Here is a 16300-nt window from a genome sequence, read left to right as displayed (position 1 = left end):
GATGGAATTTGTTTCCTGCAGCTGTTGTGAAGAACTGTGCCATTCCTATGTCTGGGATCCAGGGTTCAAGGCTGGACGGATGGTGTCTAATCACCACATGACATATTTTCAAGGTAGGAGATATCCCTGTATTGTAAACAACTATGAGTTCCTATCCCTAGTAGATAAGAGCGCTTTTTTATATGTAAGATTTCCCCCCCTTTTTTAGTGTGCCTTTGCAGGGAGAAGTGGTGCTACATTATATTGTCAGTGTATGTGGGTGTGGACAGAGAGGAAAACAGAAACAGGTCATACAACCCCAAAAAATAAAAATAGAAATAAAAATGCATGTGCTCACATATGTATATGTAGAACAGACATTTTTAAAAAAAATGAATTAACAAAGTATTTAAAGGATCAAAGTGATGTAAAAGACTACCTTACATTTGGGGAAAAGCAGGTAAAGAGGTGGTGTAATACAGGTCTTATACTTATGTTGGAAGTACAGGTTTTCCCATTGTCTTTTGGGTTTTTCTTGTGGTGTGTGGGTTCCCAGGCACCTTTCCATCACAACCCCTAACCTTCTTCAAATTGGCAAAAGATTTGTGGCAGGGAGGTCTTGGAAGAGTTCTTGCATTGGGGATACTTTGGAACTTAGTTTGGTTTCAAGTAACAGTCCACGTTAGGGGGAGTTGGTAGGGATGGCCACGCAGCATGAGTCCACAGGGGAGTTGGCTGCCTTTTCTTGCAGAGGACAAGGTGTGGGTTTGACTGGGTGTCCCTTTGCTTGGGTGCTGGGTACTGGTTCGTTGGGGTAGGCGGTCAATCTTGATGCCTAATAGATTAAGTACTGTGGGTGACGAGTTTTAATACGGTGGAAGGTCTGGATGGGATTGAGAGGTGAAGGGATAGTTGGATTTCCAAAGTGGGGAAAGGGGAAGGTATATGGAAGGGGTAGGAAGGGAGAAAAGAGAAAATACATTAGAAAGAAAGGGAGAAGAGGAAAGCAAAAAAAAAAAGAGAAGAAAAGAAAAAAATAAAAAGTAAGAAGTGAGAAGATAGGAGAGAATAGCAACGGAATGCTAGTTTGCTTGAATGTGTTCGATGAGTAAAGCCTACACGTCTGTACGTCTCAGTTGCTGCTTCGGTAGTCTGACTGGTCACGTGCTTCAATTTCTAAAAGAAGGTATAACCTAGAGATAAAGTGTATGTTAAAGAGTTTTCTCAAGACCATCTCGTAGTGCAAGCTGGGTATGGTATCTCCTGTGACTGAGCCCCGAGCTGCTAAGATTAGTTTGTCCACCCTTTGTATCCAAGAAAGCCTGTGGACAGAAAAGCTGGGAGGTTATTTTAAATATAGTAAGATAAAGGCATTAAAACATAGTGTTATGGGATGTTTCCATTGGAGTCAGTGATTTCCTGTGGTATTCTTTACCTGTGATCCTATATACGATTTCTATGGGATTATTATGGGCCATTTTTGTAGAAGGCTGATTACATATCTGTTCTCTCTATGCTGCTGTTTGTGGTGTTGCTGGTTTCTTTGTGGTATAATGTGTAGTCAAGAGTTTGTGTTGTTCCTTTTTCATGTATTTTGGGCACTGCTCCCGAGTATATGCTGACTATTACAGTGTTTGGAGTTTCTACCCTGCTAAACCCTGTTATTTGATTGTTGAGTATTAGTTGTGTATAAGATGTGTGTTCTAGCTGCTTCAGAATAGTGCTATCATTCTGTGTTTATCTTTTGTCTTCTGACTTACTTCTTTAGTCAATTCAAATTGAATTGTAATTCAAAAGACATTTTACACTTACTAATGTTACAAGAAAAAGTAAAAAGTTAAACTATTATCTTTTGGTTTTAGAACTAACTAATTAGTCAAAATATTTGGTCACTTTAGTCAGGATTGGAAAACATGTGACCCACATGCCAAATAAAGTCTGCAGAATCATGTAGTGCATTACAAAACAGACACTTTTGCTTCTAGTTAATTTTATTGCCTGAATCCTTTTATTTTAGGCCCATGAATGATGTTATGGTGATATGATTGGTCCTTGGCAGATATAACGTTCTCTGTCATTCTTTTTAGTCTCAAAATATATTTCATCTGTTTGATCTAAACTTTGTAGAACTTGTTACAATTTAAAGTTTTAATCAGTCCTAATCTAGTTGTATTCATCATTTGCATCACAAACTGCCTATCTGTTTTGTGTTTTCCTCCCTCATTTTTGAGCTAAAGAAATTCTGGTTTTCTTATAGCAAAATGTGAAAAGAAGAATTTAAAAAATAGAGCTCCCTAAATTTTGTCTTTTAAAATAATTAATAAAATTATGCTGGATATAAAAATAAAACCTGGTCTCAAATCCAGATTCATTAGCAAAACCAGTGCTAAAGAGACATTTTTATAAAGTCATAAGGGTTTTTGGCTCTTAAGGAGTCAAAAAATTTGACCCAAAATTAAGTAATATACTATAAAAATATAATGCCAAATAAAAGCCATTTAGCATTTTCTATGATAAAAACCCAAATTTATTAGAAAATGGTTTCAAGTTAAGTATTTGTGATATAAAATTATCTGCATTTGAATGAGCATTTTGTTTTCTACTTCACTGAATTACTATTTCATGAAGAGACTTAATTTCAATATAAAAGCTAAAAATATGTCAGGATATAATCATTCACACTCTTTCATAAAAATAACAAAGTGAGAGATATTAAAATAATGTACGATCTCTTACCCTATTTAGATTTGGGGCTTCAGTCCAACAGTTAAGTAGATGTTGCCTGCTATTTGCATAAGATCATGTGTCTTTTATTTTCTATGTATAAACATTAAGAGTACCATCAAGAACAAAATTGTGTGACATTATCTAAAATAAAGTGGTCAAAAGACACCTGAAGTAGTGCACATAAAAATTCCTTAACAAAATATAAATAAATCTGTTGTGCTTTCCCCTGAAGGACCTAGATTATTCTGTGCATCTGTAGAACCCAGAAAGCCTACGAAGATTTTATGAGAGAACATATTTGGTAACTATATGTAAGTGATTTGAGAGTCTTCTAATTAAACCGCTCATAATAAGATACTATTAGACTTTTCTATAGTGCTATCACATAAGGAATTGGCATTTGTGTGAAATAAAAAATATATATAAACGGTATATTATTTTCAATTTTTGATGTGTATTTTGAATTAGTTTACTTAACATTTTGAAAGACTAAAGTAAACTTCATTTAAATGCTATTTTAATATGAACCAGGTGTAAAATTCTTTCAATAAACACTTAAATATATACAGAAAAATTAATTACTTGCTAAGATTAAGCAATTCAATCAACAAAAACTATAATGTAATAATTGACCTTAAAAATTAAAGTCACTTTTAGTCTTTTTTATGATGTATTGGAATATGCATATTAACTACAATTTACTTTATGCTAATTAAACAGGGATTAATAAATTCAAGTCTCTGCCTATATCTACTTTATTTTCAAAATAATATTATATATTATAATTTGAAGTACATCTAAGTACTTTTCTCCTTCATTTTTTACAGAGGTTGGTAAATTAAAGGGAAATAATCTTTTATATTTGAAATAAACCTTATTACCTTGCTTTAAATCTGTTGCATTTTTGTATGTTTCTGCGAAAATAATAAAAAACCCATATCATATAACATAAGGCAAGAGAGTAGTACTACATGAACTTTTCTAACAGTAATAATATTCTAATTTGTTTGACTATTCAATATTAATTAAAATATTAGAATACATTAAAATACTAAATATCCCAATAATTTGTTTATTTTTAGTATCTTTGGTACCTTTATATTTCTTGTATATTCAGTTTATACATGTGAAATGTACTAAAAATACTGGATTTTATTGAGAAGGAAATCAAATAGTAAATTCTAAATAGAATGCAGTTTAAAATAAAAAAAAGTTTCTTATCAAGTATATTGTATTAAGTATTAAAACTATAGAATGCTTCTCAGTATCTGACTAAAGAAACTGAGTAGAAATGTTACTTCTGTTAGCTGACAATATTAAGTTAAATGTCAATATAAGTTATATATAGAAGATGCATATAAAACTATAAGTTTAAAAATTTTTCAAAATCTGAGAAAGAATTAACTTAAGTTTTAACTTCATATTTCTCATGAAAACTAACACCAAATAAAGGACAATTTTGCAAATTTTATTTCTTTTTCTATTTGTATGCTGAAAATAAAAATTATCCCAGTTGCCAGGATTCCATATTGTTTTAACATTTTTAACTTTTTTCTTTCAAACACAATAAAAACATTCTCATCTTCTGGGGCTGGAGCAGTGGCAAAAGCGGTAGGGCATTTGCCTTGCACTGCTGACCTAGAATAGACCACAGTTCGATTCCCCGATGTCCCATATGATCTCCCAAGCCAGTAATGATTTCTGAGCACATACCCAGGAATAACATCTGAGCATCATCGGGTATAGCCCAAAAAAACAAAAGAAAAAAAAACTCATCTTTTATTAACTTAGAACTCATTATAGTACTATATATTCTCATCTTCTATTAACTTAGTACTCTCATAATATTATATATTCTCATAGTTTAACTTAGACTATATATAATTTTATATATATTTATATATAGTATATTTCATATACTATAACATGATATAATTATATATATTTTACATATAGTACTAAGTTAATATTATTAGATATAATATGATTATGCTAAAGGTGATAGATAGGAATGACCCTAAATTTATATCTGTGACAGACACAGTAAAATCTATAACTATATAAGAAATTATTACATGGAAAAGCACCTGAACCATAGTTAAAGGGAGGCTACAGAGAAAAATATATAAGGAGCTTGAATGTTATCTCAAAAAGGTGAAACATATTGCAAGAGCCCAAGAGTTTGGTCCCCAGCAATGTACTATCCCTAGCTAGCTAGTATGGCCCTAACCATCTTATAATTAGGTATCAATCTGGGGGCACAACACAATATCATTGGGCCTGAGCAATTTACTCATCTAGTCCATACTCTTGGCTCTGGTGTTATTAAGTCCTTAGGCATCACTGAGACTCTTAGGAAAGAGAGGTTCTCACCAAGGATTAATTATCCCAACACCTAGCATAAGAATTGATAATCAAGAAGGGGTTCAAATGTGTGATCTTTTCTCAAGATCAAGGGAAAGGTTGAGTTCTGTTTTGTCATTCCAAATCCTCGATTTGATTTATTTGAGACAACTTACTGGAGCTAATAATTGAGGGCTAACAGAAAATGCACTTAGGAAACTCTATATGTAATAATTAATCCGTTTATAAAATGACTATATGCAAATTCAGTTGACCCAGAAACTAGCACAGGAACTATGGTTTCAAAAGTGACAGGTTAGAGGTCAAAGAATCCCATTTACCATAATTACAATTATGTGACTGAGAACTAGAGGCTTTAGAAAATGTCCCCAATCTGAAGATATAGGCAAGCAACTATATTTGCAGCCTCTAATAATCATGCTTAAAATAACAATGACCAGGGGCTGGAGCAGTGGCACAAGCAGTAGGGCACTTGCCTTGCAAACACTAAGCTAGAGGACCACGGTTCAATTCCCCGAGGTCCCATAGAGTCCCCTAAGTTAGAAGAGATTTTTGAGTGCACAGCCAGGAGTAACCCCTAAACATCACCTGGTGTGGCCCAAAAACCAAAAAAAAACAAACAAACAAAAAAAAAAGGCAATGACCATTGCCACTTCTAGAGCTAGTGTGCTCATCCTATCTGAATTCTATTCACCCTTGTAACATAATCAGCTTTGTACTTGTCCTGTAGCCACTATGTATGATATGAGCCTTCTATGCATATTGACCTCGGCTACCAGATAATGTTTTAGGCCACAGACCTCAAAGCACTGGACCCATTCTAAATACATATCATGTTTAAAATCTAAAAATGGGAGCACACAGGCCTACCACTCTAGTCACAGCCTAATAAATAGTAGCAGGCTTGGTTTGGTCTTTAGCAACAACTATTTAACATAGAAATGTCTTGCAATTTAAGGAAGCATTGTGATTCAACTTAGCTTTGTCACCCTATCTCAGCAAGCAGGCTCAAATAAATGGCCTAAGGGAATTATGGCCAATAGCTCCTATTTAACAAGTTATATTCTTTAAGACCAGATAAGACAACACAGTTGCACAATCATAAGATCAAAAATAAGGGAACTGGCAATATGGAGAAGCAAAACAAGTCCCAAAGAAAGTGCAAAAAATAAATAAATAAATAAATAAGAACCTTAATGAAGCTGAAATGTTGAAATAAAAGTACCTTAAGAACATGATAATGTTTTAAATATATATCCAATCTTGGAAGAAGTATCTGATGATCTCAATAAAATGTAACATATAAAAAGTAAAACAAAGCAAGGAAAGGGACAATGGGCAATAAAAACAAACCCTTAGGCCTTGACAGTAAAACTGAGACTATCAAGTGGTGGGAAAAAGGGAGTCTAAGAAATATGAAAGGAAACAGTGAACTAGACATGTCATAAAATAGTAAGACAAGATTTTTAGTACTTTGGTGTTTGTAGAGATGTAATAATGTTCTACATTAAAGTGTTAAAGTTGACACTATGGGGATCATGTTAGCTCAGTAACAATACATTGTTAAATATATATTTAAGAAATATGTTTTAAGAAAAAAATATAAGTTAACAGAGTGGTTTAAAATGACATATTGTAATACATGTTGAAATATGCTCCTAAATTGTCATATTTGTCAAGATGCTAATTTTATCATCTGAATAAAACATTAATTTCATTTAAAGTTTAAATGCCTTTTCAGAAGTTTTACATAGAAGTTAATCAATAATATTCACAAGCTGTAAAGGAAATATTACTTATTGTAAAAATAGTGTTATCATTAGTCAGTCATTAGACCACTACAGAACATAGCACAAGCTAAGTTGGTTAACAGATTTCTTTTTAAATTTTAATCATAGCTTTGGATTCTTGAAATTAAAAACTGAAATTTCCTCAATACAATTATTTAAATATTTATTGGTTTTACACAGGTAAATATGCAATATTAACCTTCATAGCTCTTCTTCTTGTTTGATTTAACTATTTCTACAAATAGTCCCACAAATAAAATATACAAAGGAGGCTAGAGACATATTAAACACCCTACCTTGGTTTGATCCCTAGCATATCATTGGGCTTCCTGAGCTTCAAGATGAGGGATCCTTGAGCACTGAGCCAAGTGTAAAACCTGAGCTGGGAGTGGTTCAAAATAAACAAAACAAAGGCAAAAGGATCAATAATATATAATTTAAATAAAACACCTTTAAAAATACAAATCTCTATGGTTTCAATAAAATAAAATAAATAGAAAACAATATATTTAGGCTAGAAAATTAGAAATTCTAAAATATATGTTGTAAAAATGTTATGATTGAAACATAATTATTCAAACACTTTTTAAGGTTAAATAGATGAATATTTCTTGCACTTACTGTAAATCATATATCATATTTCTTTAAATATATAACATCATTTCTGAGATATCTTATGTACATAAGGATACATTTTTTAATATGTGAAATTGTATCTTGTTTTTTGTTTGTTTTTTTTTTTGTTTTTGGGTCACACCCAGCAGTGCTCAGGGATTATTCTGGCTCTATGCTTAGAAATCGCTCCTGGCAGGCTCAAGGGACCATATGGGATGCTGGGATTTGAACCACCAACCATCTGCATGCAAGGCAAAAGCTTTACCTCCATTATCTCTCTGGCCCCTGTATTTTGATTTTATTATTTAAAAAGATTTTTTTTGAAGAACATATCCTATAGAATTTAAGACTTATTCCTGGTTCAGCAATTAGGAATAACTCCTGGAAGGGCTTTGAGTAGCATAATGTATTGAATTTAAACATCGTCAGTGTGGTATAAAACTGTATTATTTCTCTTGTACAAAGATGTTTTTTACAACAAAAATACCCAGACATTTCATTATTAAATTATATTATCAAGTAGCTAGGATAACAGTCTGGATCACTTAATATAATATAATTTATTTAATCTTGTTTTTCTAAATGGAGCTACTAAATGTTTATTAATACATAGAGATTTGTTCATTCTGTCCTGAATTATTTAAATGCAATTTATTCAGCTAAAATTAATGACTCAAGGTTTTAGTTTTTTTCCTATATTTATTTTAATTCATTCAGAAATATATCCAGTAATCAGAGTTGTCTTTCACTGTTAGTTTTTAATATGAAGTATTGGCTTACAGAACCATAACTTCTCACTGTGTCGCCAGGTAATCTTTTCTATGAAGATACCAACTTGCTCGTGGTATCTTCTTTTAATTAAGGAAATACTAGTACTACATTAGACTTTTATCCTATGACCCCATTTAACCCCAATTACATACTTAATGGCCATAGCAAGGGTCACAGTAGAAAAATAGCAAAGTTTCCTCTATTTAGTATAGTTTTTAAATGGGTCTCTTTATTACACTTTTTAAAAAATTCCTATTTTAATTATACCTTGAGTTTGAAGTTTCATGATAAAAGTTTTTCTAGTGACTGGTTTGGGGTCTTCTTTGAGAGAATGATTTTGTTCAGTAAATTGGAAACCTATGCTCAGTGTCTCAGGTGCCTGGAGCTTCACTACTGAGAGCTAATTGAATTGAAAATATGTACCATGTTAACTTTAGTTCTCTGAAAATTTAAACTGAAAAAGCCCAGAATCTGTAATGGCTTTATCTTTGTACGGTTTGGGAACCATTCTCAGAAACTACCAATTCAACTTAGGACTTGATCACTTCAATCTATTTTTAAATTATATTTGTATACATTTATTAATTTATTAGTAGAAATGAGATCAGTCACACCCAAAGATTTTCAGGGCTTAATCCTGGCACAGTTTTCAAGAATCACTCCTGGTGGTGCTGGAAGGTGGGATGGCCATAATTTGGGCAGGATACCAAACCATGTGGTTGGCCATATTCAGGACATGCAGGGAAAGCACCTTAACAACTTAAAAATCTCTCTAGTATTTTTAAAACTTAGTCTTAAGCGGCAAACTCATTCTTTAATTAAGTCAAAGCTGGATAATGTATTATGATAAGACAAATGTTGCCAGTATCTTGTGCTGGAGAGAGTACACTTATTAGAGTGCTTGTCTTGCAAGCAGCTGACCTAGGCCCATCTCTGGCATTCCATATAGTCACCTAAAAGGAGTAAGAGTGCAGAGCAAGGAGTAACTCCTGAATATCACCAGAATAGGAAAAAAAGAACAAGTTTGGTGAGAAGAAAGAAGAGGTGAATAGGAAATAATAGACATGGCCAGGAGTCTTAGATAAATTCCATCAGCTGTGTACAAGTGTGGCTGGCACATCTCTATATCTGAATCACAGAACTTACAACACTGAAAACATGAAATCCAAACTACATCAACAAAATTTTAAAAATATTCCTGTTAAGGAGGCAAGCTGGTGGAGGGAAATTGACATTAGTGATGAGTAGGATGTTAGATACTCTATTATGAATATTTGTAAATCACAGTAATCAACAACAAAAAATATTCAAATGCCTATATCAATCACTTTCAACCATCTACTGACTATAAAAATGTTTACCTAAGGGGACTGGAGCAATGGCACAGATAGTAGGGTGTTTTTCTTGCACGTGGCTGATCTGGGTTCTATCCCTGGTATCCCATATGGTACCTTAAGCCTGCCAAGAGTAACTTATAAATGCATAGCCAGGAATAACCCCTGAGAGCTTTGGGGTATGATCCTTCAAAAGAATTATCTAAACATATCAATTGGGGAAATCAAAAGGTGCATATTCAAGGTTATGGTTTTGTTAAAATTTTAGGAAAAATGCACTCTTCCACATTTTGCATTCTGTAAAAAAATTATTTTAAGACATCAGAATGTGATATATATAAAGCCAAAAATAAATAAATAAAGCAAATGATAGTTGAAAAAAGACAAAATAATATAGCTATAATTTAAATAAATAAAAGAGAAATTAGCAGAATTGAACAAAAAATGTAGATTTCTAAGAGAATAAAGATATACCTTTACTTTATAGAGAACTATGCTACACTTTTCTCCCATATTTCAAAGGTTGATAAAAGATAAATAACTTTATAACATATAAACATCATCCAGTAAATTATATGTCTTGATTATATGCCTGTATAAAGTAATATAAGTAGAAAGGTCAATAGATTAAATGTATAGTTTAATCAGCAAATTATGTAAATGAGCACAAATAAAATACACTTTGCTTCTTACAATCAGTAAAGCATGCAATTCCATTAACCAGAGGTATTTGCATTTAAAAGAATTAAAAATGCTCTTAAATCAGAAAGATTGAAAAAAATATATAAATAAAACCATGAAATTTCAGATTTGGAGTTTCTGTTCACCTTGAATTAAGATATATGTAGACTGCCTTGTTATCTTGGACAAATGCTGTTTGATCAGATTAGTTGTCATTGGATAACAAAGAGAAAATGTAGAAAATGGAAAATAAAACAGATACAAAAACTAAGTAGATTTTTAAAAAGGAAATCAAGTAGAAACTAAAATGAATGAAAACACTGGGTTCTTTTAAGTTTTTTTTTGTTTGTTTTGTTTTGTTTTTACTGAGTAAAGGTAATAATTGACACTACAGAATACTAAAACAAAGGGAAAAATTGCTATTCTCCAAATTTGAATAATGCAAGTATAGAAATACTTATTATAACCTTTGGACAGAATAGAAGGAAATACTTTAATAAAAAAAAGCCAATAAAGTGGTAGAAAATATGAATATAGGGGCCAGAGTGGTGGCACCGGGAGTAATGTGTCTGTCTGCCTTGCATGCGCTAGCCTAGGACGGACTGGGGTTTGATCCCTCTTGGGCCATAAGGTCCCCAAGCCAGGAGTAATATCTGAGCGCATAGCCAGAATTAACCCCTGAGTGTCACTGGGTGTGGCTATTAAATAAAAAATCTAACTATAAACTATATAAACACAGTATATACCAAACACATATGTGTATATATATATATATATATATATATATGTGCATATGTGTATATAAATGTCTCTATGTCAAAGCCCTGAATTATGCTAAATCTGTTTCTTCTCTGTGCTGTGCAGATTCCACATAGTGAGTAAAATATATGAGAAATTAACAGAGATTTCTGTGAAAGTGATGCCTCTACAGAGAGATATTTTCCTTTGTACCTAAAAAGCCTCTCAAAAGGGAACTTTAGTCCAAACATAGAGTCCTTTTAATGAAAAAGGTTTTTTACTATGGATATTTCTTTAAAGTAAGTTCCCTTACTTTAGTTATATTTTCACCAATAATATACATAATTGTTGGGTCCGATTGATGGTGCAGCGGTAGTGTTTGTCTTGCATGCGGCGGACCCAGGATGGACTTCGGCATCCCATATAGTCCCCCAACCAGGAGCGATTTCTGAACGTATGCCAGGAATAAGCCTGAGTGTCACTGGGCATGGCCCAAAAATCAAAAAGTGATTACTAGAATTATCTGTAATAATGAAAAAAACAATGGACTTTTATGTATATGATAAACATGAATCACCCTTTCTTCAATTTGTTATTTTATACATTTTCTTCTTAAATATGTAAAGGAAATTTATTTATGTATGTTTTGCTTTATGTCACTCTTTTTTTTTTGGGGGGGGGGCACACCTGGCAGTGCTCAAGGGTTACTCCTGGCTCTATGCTCAGAAATTACTCCTGGCAGCCTTGGGGGACCATATGGGATGCCAGGATTCGAACCACAGTCCTTCTGCATGCAAGGCAAATGCCTTACCTCCATGCTATCTCTCCAGCCCTATGTCATTCTATTGTACTTAAGTTATGTACTTTCTTAAAATTATTTGCTCTATAATTATTTGCTATCAATATCTACAGAAAGGCTGATCTAATAAAAAGTAGTGCAATGGATCTTAATAGAGTATAATATTTCTTGAAAACTGTATGATTTTGCTTGTAAAAACATAGCATGAAAGAGTTTAGGGAAATAATACAGGGTTAGGGAGCAAGCTGAGCCAGGTTAAGCCAGGCATCATATTTTATCTTGAGCAACTCCAGGTATGACCCTGAAGTGCAGGAAAACTTTTGAGGTGGCTCAGGGAACCCTCACATAAGGTTCCATGCAGTGCCCCAGCTGTGCCCTATATTTTGGAACTAGCATTGAACCACTAATAGTGTTAGAGAAGAATTACTGGGAGTGACCTCCAAGAGTTAAGGCACAGTTTGGGAGGGAAAATAACTGAGACAAGGTTTTCCCATCTTTTAGTAGGCAATTTCTAAATTTTTTCCAGTTTATAACTAAATTTGCTAATTTGTTAAATTCTACTAATTTGCTAGTATCCTATTTACACAGCACGTCCCCAATCTTGAACAATTAATTATCTAATCCAAAATAACATCATGTCTCAATTCACTAAGTCAATGTCACATTTTGTTTTGTCAAGCAATTTTTTAATATGCATAAGAACATACTCTTCTGGTAGAATATCTGTCCTTTCCCTGAAGATAAACTTCTTTTAGTCTCATAGTCACCTTGAGGAATGACCTACATTTAATGATAATTTTATGGTTTCCAAACTTTTCATAAATTTTTAAAACTGCTTTTTAATTTTATTTAAACAAATAATTCTTACTATTATTGAATTAAATACAGTTTGAAATGATACCTGATTAGAGTTTAATTTTAAAATATAAGGTTTAGATTCATTTAACTACTGCACAAACAAAATATAGCCATTCAAAAATAAACTGAACACTTGCCTTAGGCTGGAAATGCTACACAATGGTGGTTTTCAATCAACATCCTGCATAAAGCTTTGCATACTGACTCTTTAATAAGATGTTCTTCTTATGGAATGGAAACAAAACTATAACTGGGGATCTAAATGAAAGTACTGCCAGTGACATGTCAAGAGCATTTGGTCCTTCAAGGAAAAGAAGACAAGTAGTCTGAGCTTCTCTGGAAGGCAATAAGACAAGCAGTGAGCACAATGGGACCCATTATATCCAACAAATAAAACAGTGTATAACAATTTCTGTAGGCAATTTATAGGTAAGAAAATATGGCCTAGGAATATGATTGAAATAAAAACTATCAATTTCAATTTGACAAAAATGCAGTTAACCATTTGCAAGTTTTTTGGTTAGTATACTAAAAACTGACTCTTTTTTTGGATTTTCTTAGAAACAAGCAAAATTTGCACTTAATAAAATTCTCCTAATATATACCAAATTGTTTTGCATTTTCTCTATACATACTTTAAATTTAGTGTGAATCAAAATTCAAACTTAATCTTAACAATGCAAACATTTAATGGGTTTTATTACATAACTAGTGCAAACAGAAACATTTTATTCAATATTAACTAATATATGGAGCGTTTGTTGGTGTTGTTTGTATTTGTTATGTTTTGAGACACACATAGACATAGTAGTGCTCAAGAGTTACTCCTTGTTTTGTGCTCAATGAATCACTGCAGGCAGTACAATGTACCATATGATGTGCTGAAGTTTAAAATAGAACCAGCCACCTAGAAAGCAAAGTCCTTATCCCCAATCTCTCTTGCTCCAGGTATTAATATTAATATTTTCTAATATTAGACTATTTGACTTTTTATAATATTTTCATTTAAACCCAATGTTTACAAACATGTTTGCAGTTGGGTTTCAGTAAGAAAAAGTACACTCCTCTTCACCAGTGCAACCTTCCCACCACTAACTGCTTGACTTATATGCTGCACTCAGGTTCCTTTATTAAAATTATAAAAATAATTTAATTTATGAGATTACAAAATGTGTATATATTGTTACATATGCCTTTTTATCTTTTTTCCTTCCTTTTCTTTTCCTTCCTTATTTTCTTTACTTCTTCATTCTAATAAAGATAAAGTTCTGATGATTGAGTTTTCATTCCACTTTCTTCCGTTTCCTTATTTTGAAATACTTTGCTATAAATTATTATAAACATTTTATTCATAGACTCAATTCTCTAATATATTTAAAATAAGAATAACATATTCTGTATTTGAACTCACATCATGGAAGATTGAATTAAATATTTGGTAAAATTTTATAAATATAGTGGCTGGGTGATAGCATAGCTATATGGAGTTGTCTTGCATGCAGCACACTTAGGCCCTATCTGGGTTCAATCCCCAGCATTCTATAAGGTCTCCTTAGCCTGCCAAAAGCAATTTCTGAGTGCAGTGCCAGGACTAACTTCTGAGTGCTGCCAGGAGTGGCTCAAAAAACAAAATTAAATTTATAAAAAATAAAATGAGCAGGAGTCGAGAGAGTCCAGCTTAAAGGTGTAGACCTTGTATGCAAATTACCCAGGCTTGAACTCAAAGTACTCAGGTTTGAGACCCGTGCACTAGTAAAAGTGGTTCTTTAGTTCAAAGCCAGGTGTAACCCCTGAACACCAACATATGTTGCCCAAATCCCACGAACATATGTAAATAATGAGTGACAATTAGATGGTTGCAAGACTATCAAATATAGGGCCAGAGCAGTGGCACAGGCTTACACTTGCTAGCCTAGGCTGGACCATGGTTAGATCCCCCAGGATCCCATACAGTCCCCAAGGCAGCAGTGATTTCTGGGGTATGATACCCCACCCCCCAAAAAATAACATTATTAAAGAACTTTATTTTTAACAATATAAAAAGTGTAATACAGGATTGTACAATTTCTGCATCTTTGGTGTCTTAATTTCATTTGACTTTTACTTTGCTTTATTCTCAGGTATTTTTATGTATAGCAAAATTTATATAATGCTTGCTGTATTTGCTATACTCTGAATCTTTTAGGTTGTTTATTTGTTTTTGTTTTGGATTTTTATTGGGGGAGGATCACACCCAGCTGCACTCAGGGATTACTCCTGGCTCTACACTCAGAAATTGCTCCTGGCAGGCTCCTAGGACCATATGCGTTGCCAAGATTTGAACCACCATCAGTCCTGGGGCAGCCATGTGCAAAGCAAATGCGCTACCGCTGTGCTCTTTGGCTTCCTCTTTTAAGTTGTTTTAACTAAGTTATTTCAACTTATTTTATGGTTCTTGAATTATTCACATAAAATAAGTTTGTTGAAGTAGATTTACATTTGTTTATATTCTTCTAATTAAAGGCACAAAGACATAATAATTTTCATGCTTTATCAGAAGCATTGACTTTTCATCTTTCATATACATCCTTGCATTTTCATTTTTAAATAGTTTTAAATAGATGCATGTAGAGTGTTTTGATTTTATTGATGCTGTAATTCAATTTGTTTTGTTTGTTGCTTTCATTTATTTTTGACCTTTGAAATGTGATTTAATTCATTTACCAGAGTTCTATATGCCTGTTATCTGTCTTTGTGATGCACTATTCTATTAATTTAAAATGCTTTTTCTATGTAGGTGAAAATGATTATCTTTTTAATCAGGATCCCAGTTTTTATTGTTGTTAGGGTGAGAGTGGTGAGTTTGGGTCACATCAGTTTGTACTAAAGATTTACTGCTAACTCTGTGATTAATGATGACTGAACTAGAGCTGGCAGCATGTGAAGCAAGAGCTTTACCTCCATATTCTTTCTTCAGCCTAAGAAACATATATATAACTAAATAAATGTAAACTATATACATACATATAAATATATATTAACTTATGTTAATATGTATATATTATGTAGTATGTATATATTTTTTACATTTATTTTGGTACTTTCTCTTTGAATGCTGGTAAATACAAAGAAAACTGTTATTCTGCTACAAACTTTGTCTATATGTAATATATTTACTTTTCTTAAAGAAATTATATTCCATCTTGGCGTTGGTTGAAAATCACCCGCGGCTTTGTCCGTAGCCCCGGGTGAGATTCGGCGCCCACAGCCACTGGGGCCTTAGCTCACCGCCCACTCAACGGTGTGGAGAGGTGAAACCCAGGCCCCGACACGCATCAGCGCTGCTCCCGGCGTCTCCATACTTCTCACAGTGGCCTTTGCTTCTTCTTGCAGGATTTTCAGGGAACCGAGCCTGATTGACCGCTGAGAAGAGGGTGGGGAGGGTGCCGCCTTCCCCCGTTAAATAAAATTGCTGAACCCGAAAAAAAAAAGAAATTATATTCCATCTTATTTCATTTATTATGATATTTATGAGACAGTACAGGGGTAGTATTATCTTGGGCTGAAAATTCAGCATCATGCTTTTAATTATTGCTGATATGGCCATGGATACCTCCAACCACTAGTAGGGTATTCATGGAGTCTGTTCCTTGCTGGCACTGCAT

At 33.1% G+C, this 16300-nt stretch overlaps 1 non-coding gene across 1 annotated transcript; it reads left to right on the top strand.

The window, feature by feature from the left end:
• Positions 1-15843: 15843 nt before the first annotated feature.
• Positions 15844-15969, top strand: LOC126016738 (small nucleolar RNA ACA64). Its single transcript, XR_007498488.1, has one exon. It is a non-coding gene; the product is annotated as a small nucleolar RNA ACA64 (small nucleolar RNA).
• The last annotated feature ends 331 nt before the right edge of the window (positions 15970-16300 follow it).

This window comes from Suncus etruscus, chromosome 8 (assembly GCF_024139225.1).
Source record: "Suncus etruscus isolate mSunEtr1 chromosome 8, mSunEtr1.pri.cur, whole genome shotgun sequence".
Lineage (NCBI taxonomy): Eukaryota > Metazoa > Chordata > Mammalia > Eulipotyphla > Soricidae > Suncus > Suncus etruscus.
Note: the sequence above shows the minus strand (reverse complement) of the source record. Positions and strands in the feature narration are given on the sequence as shown.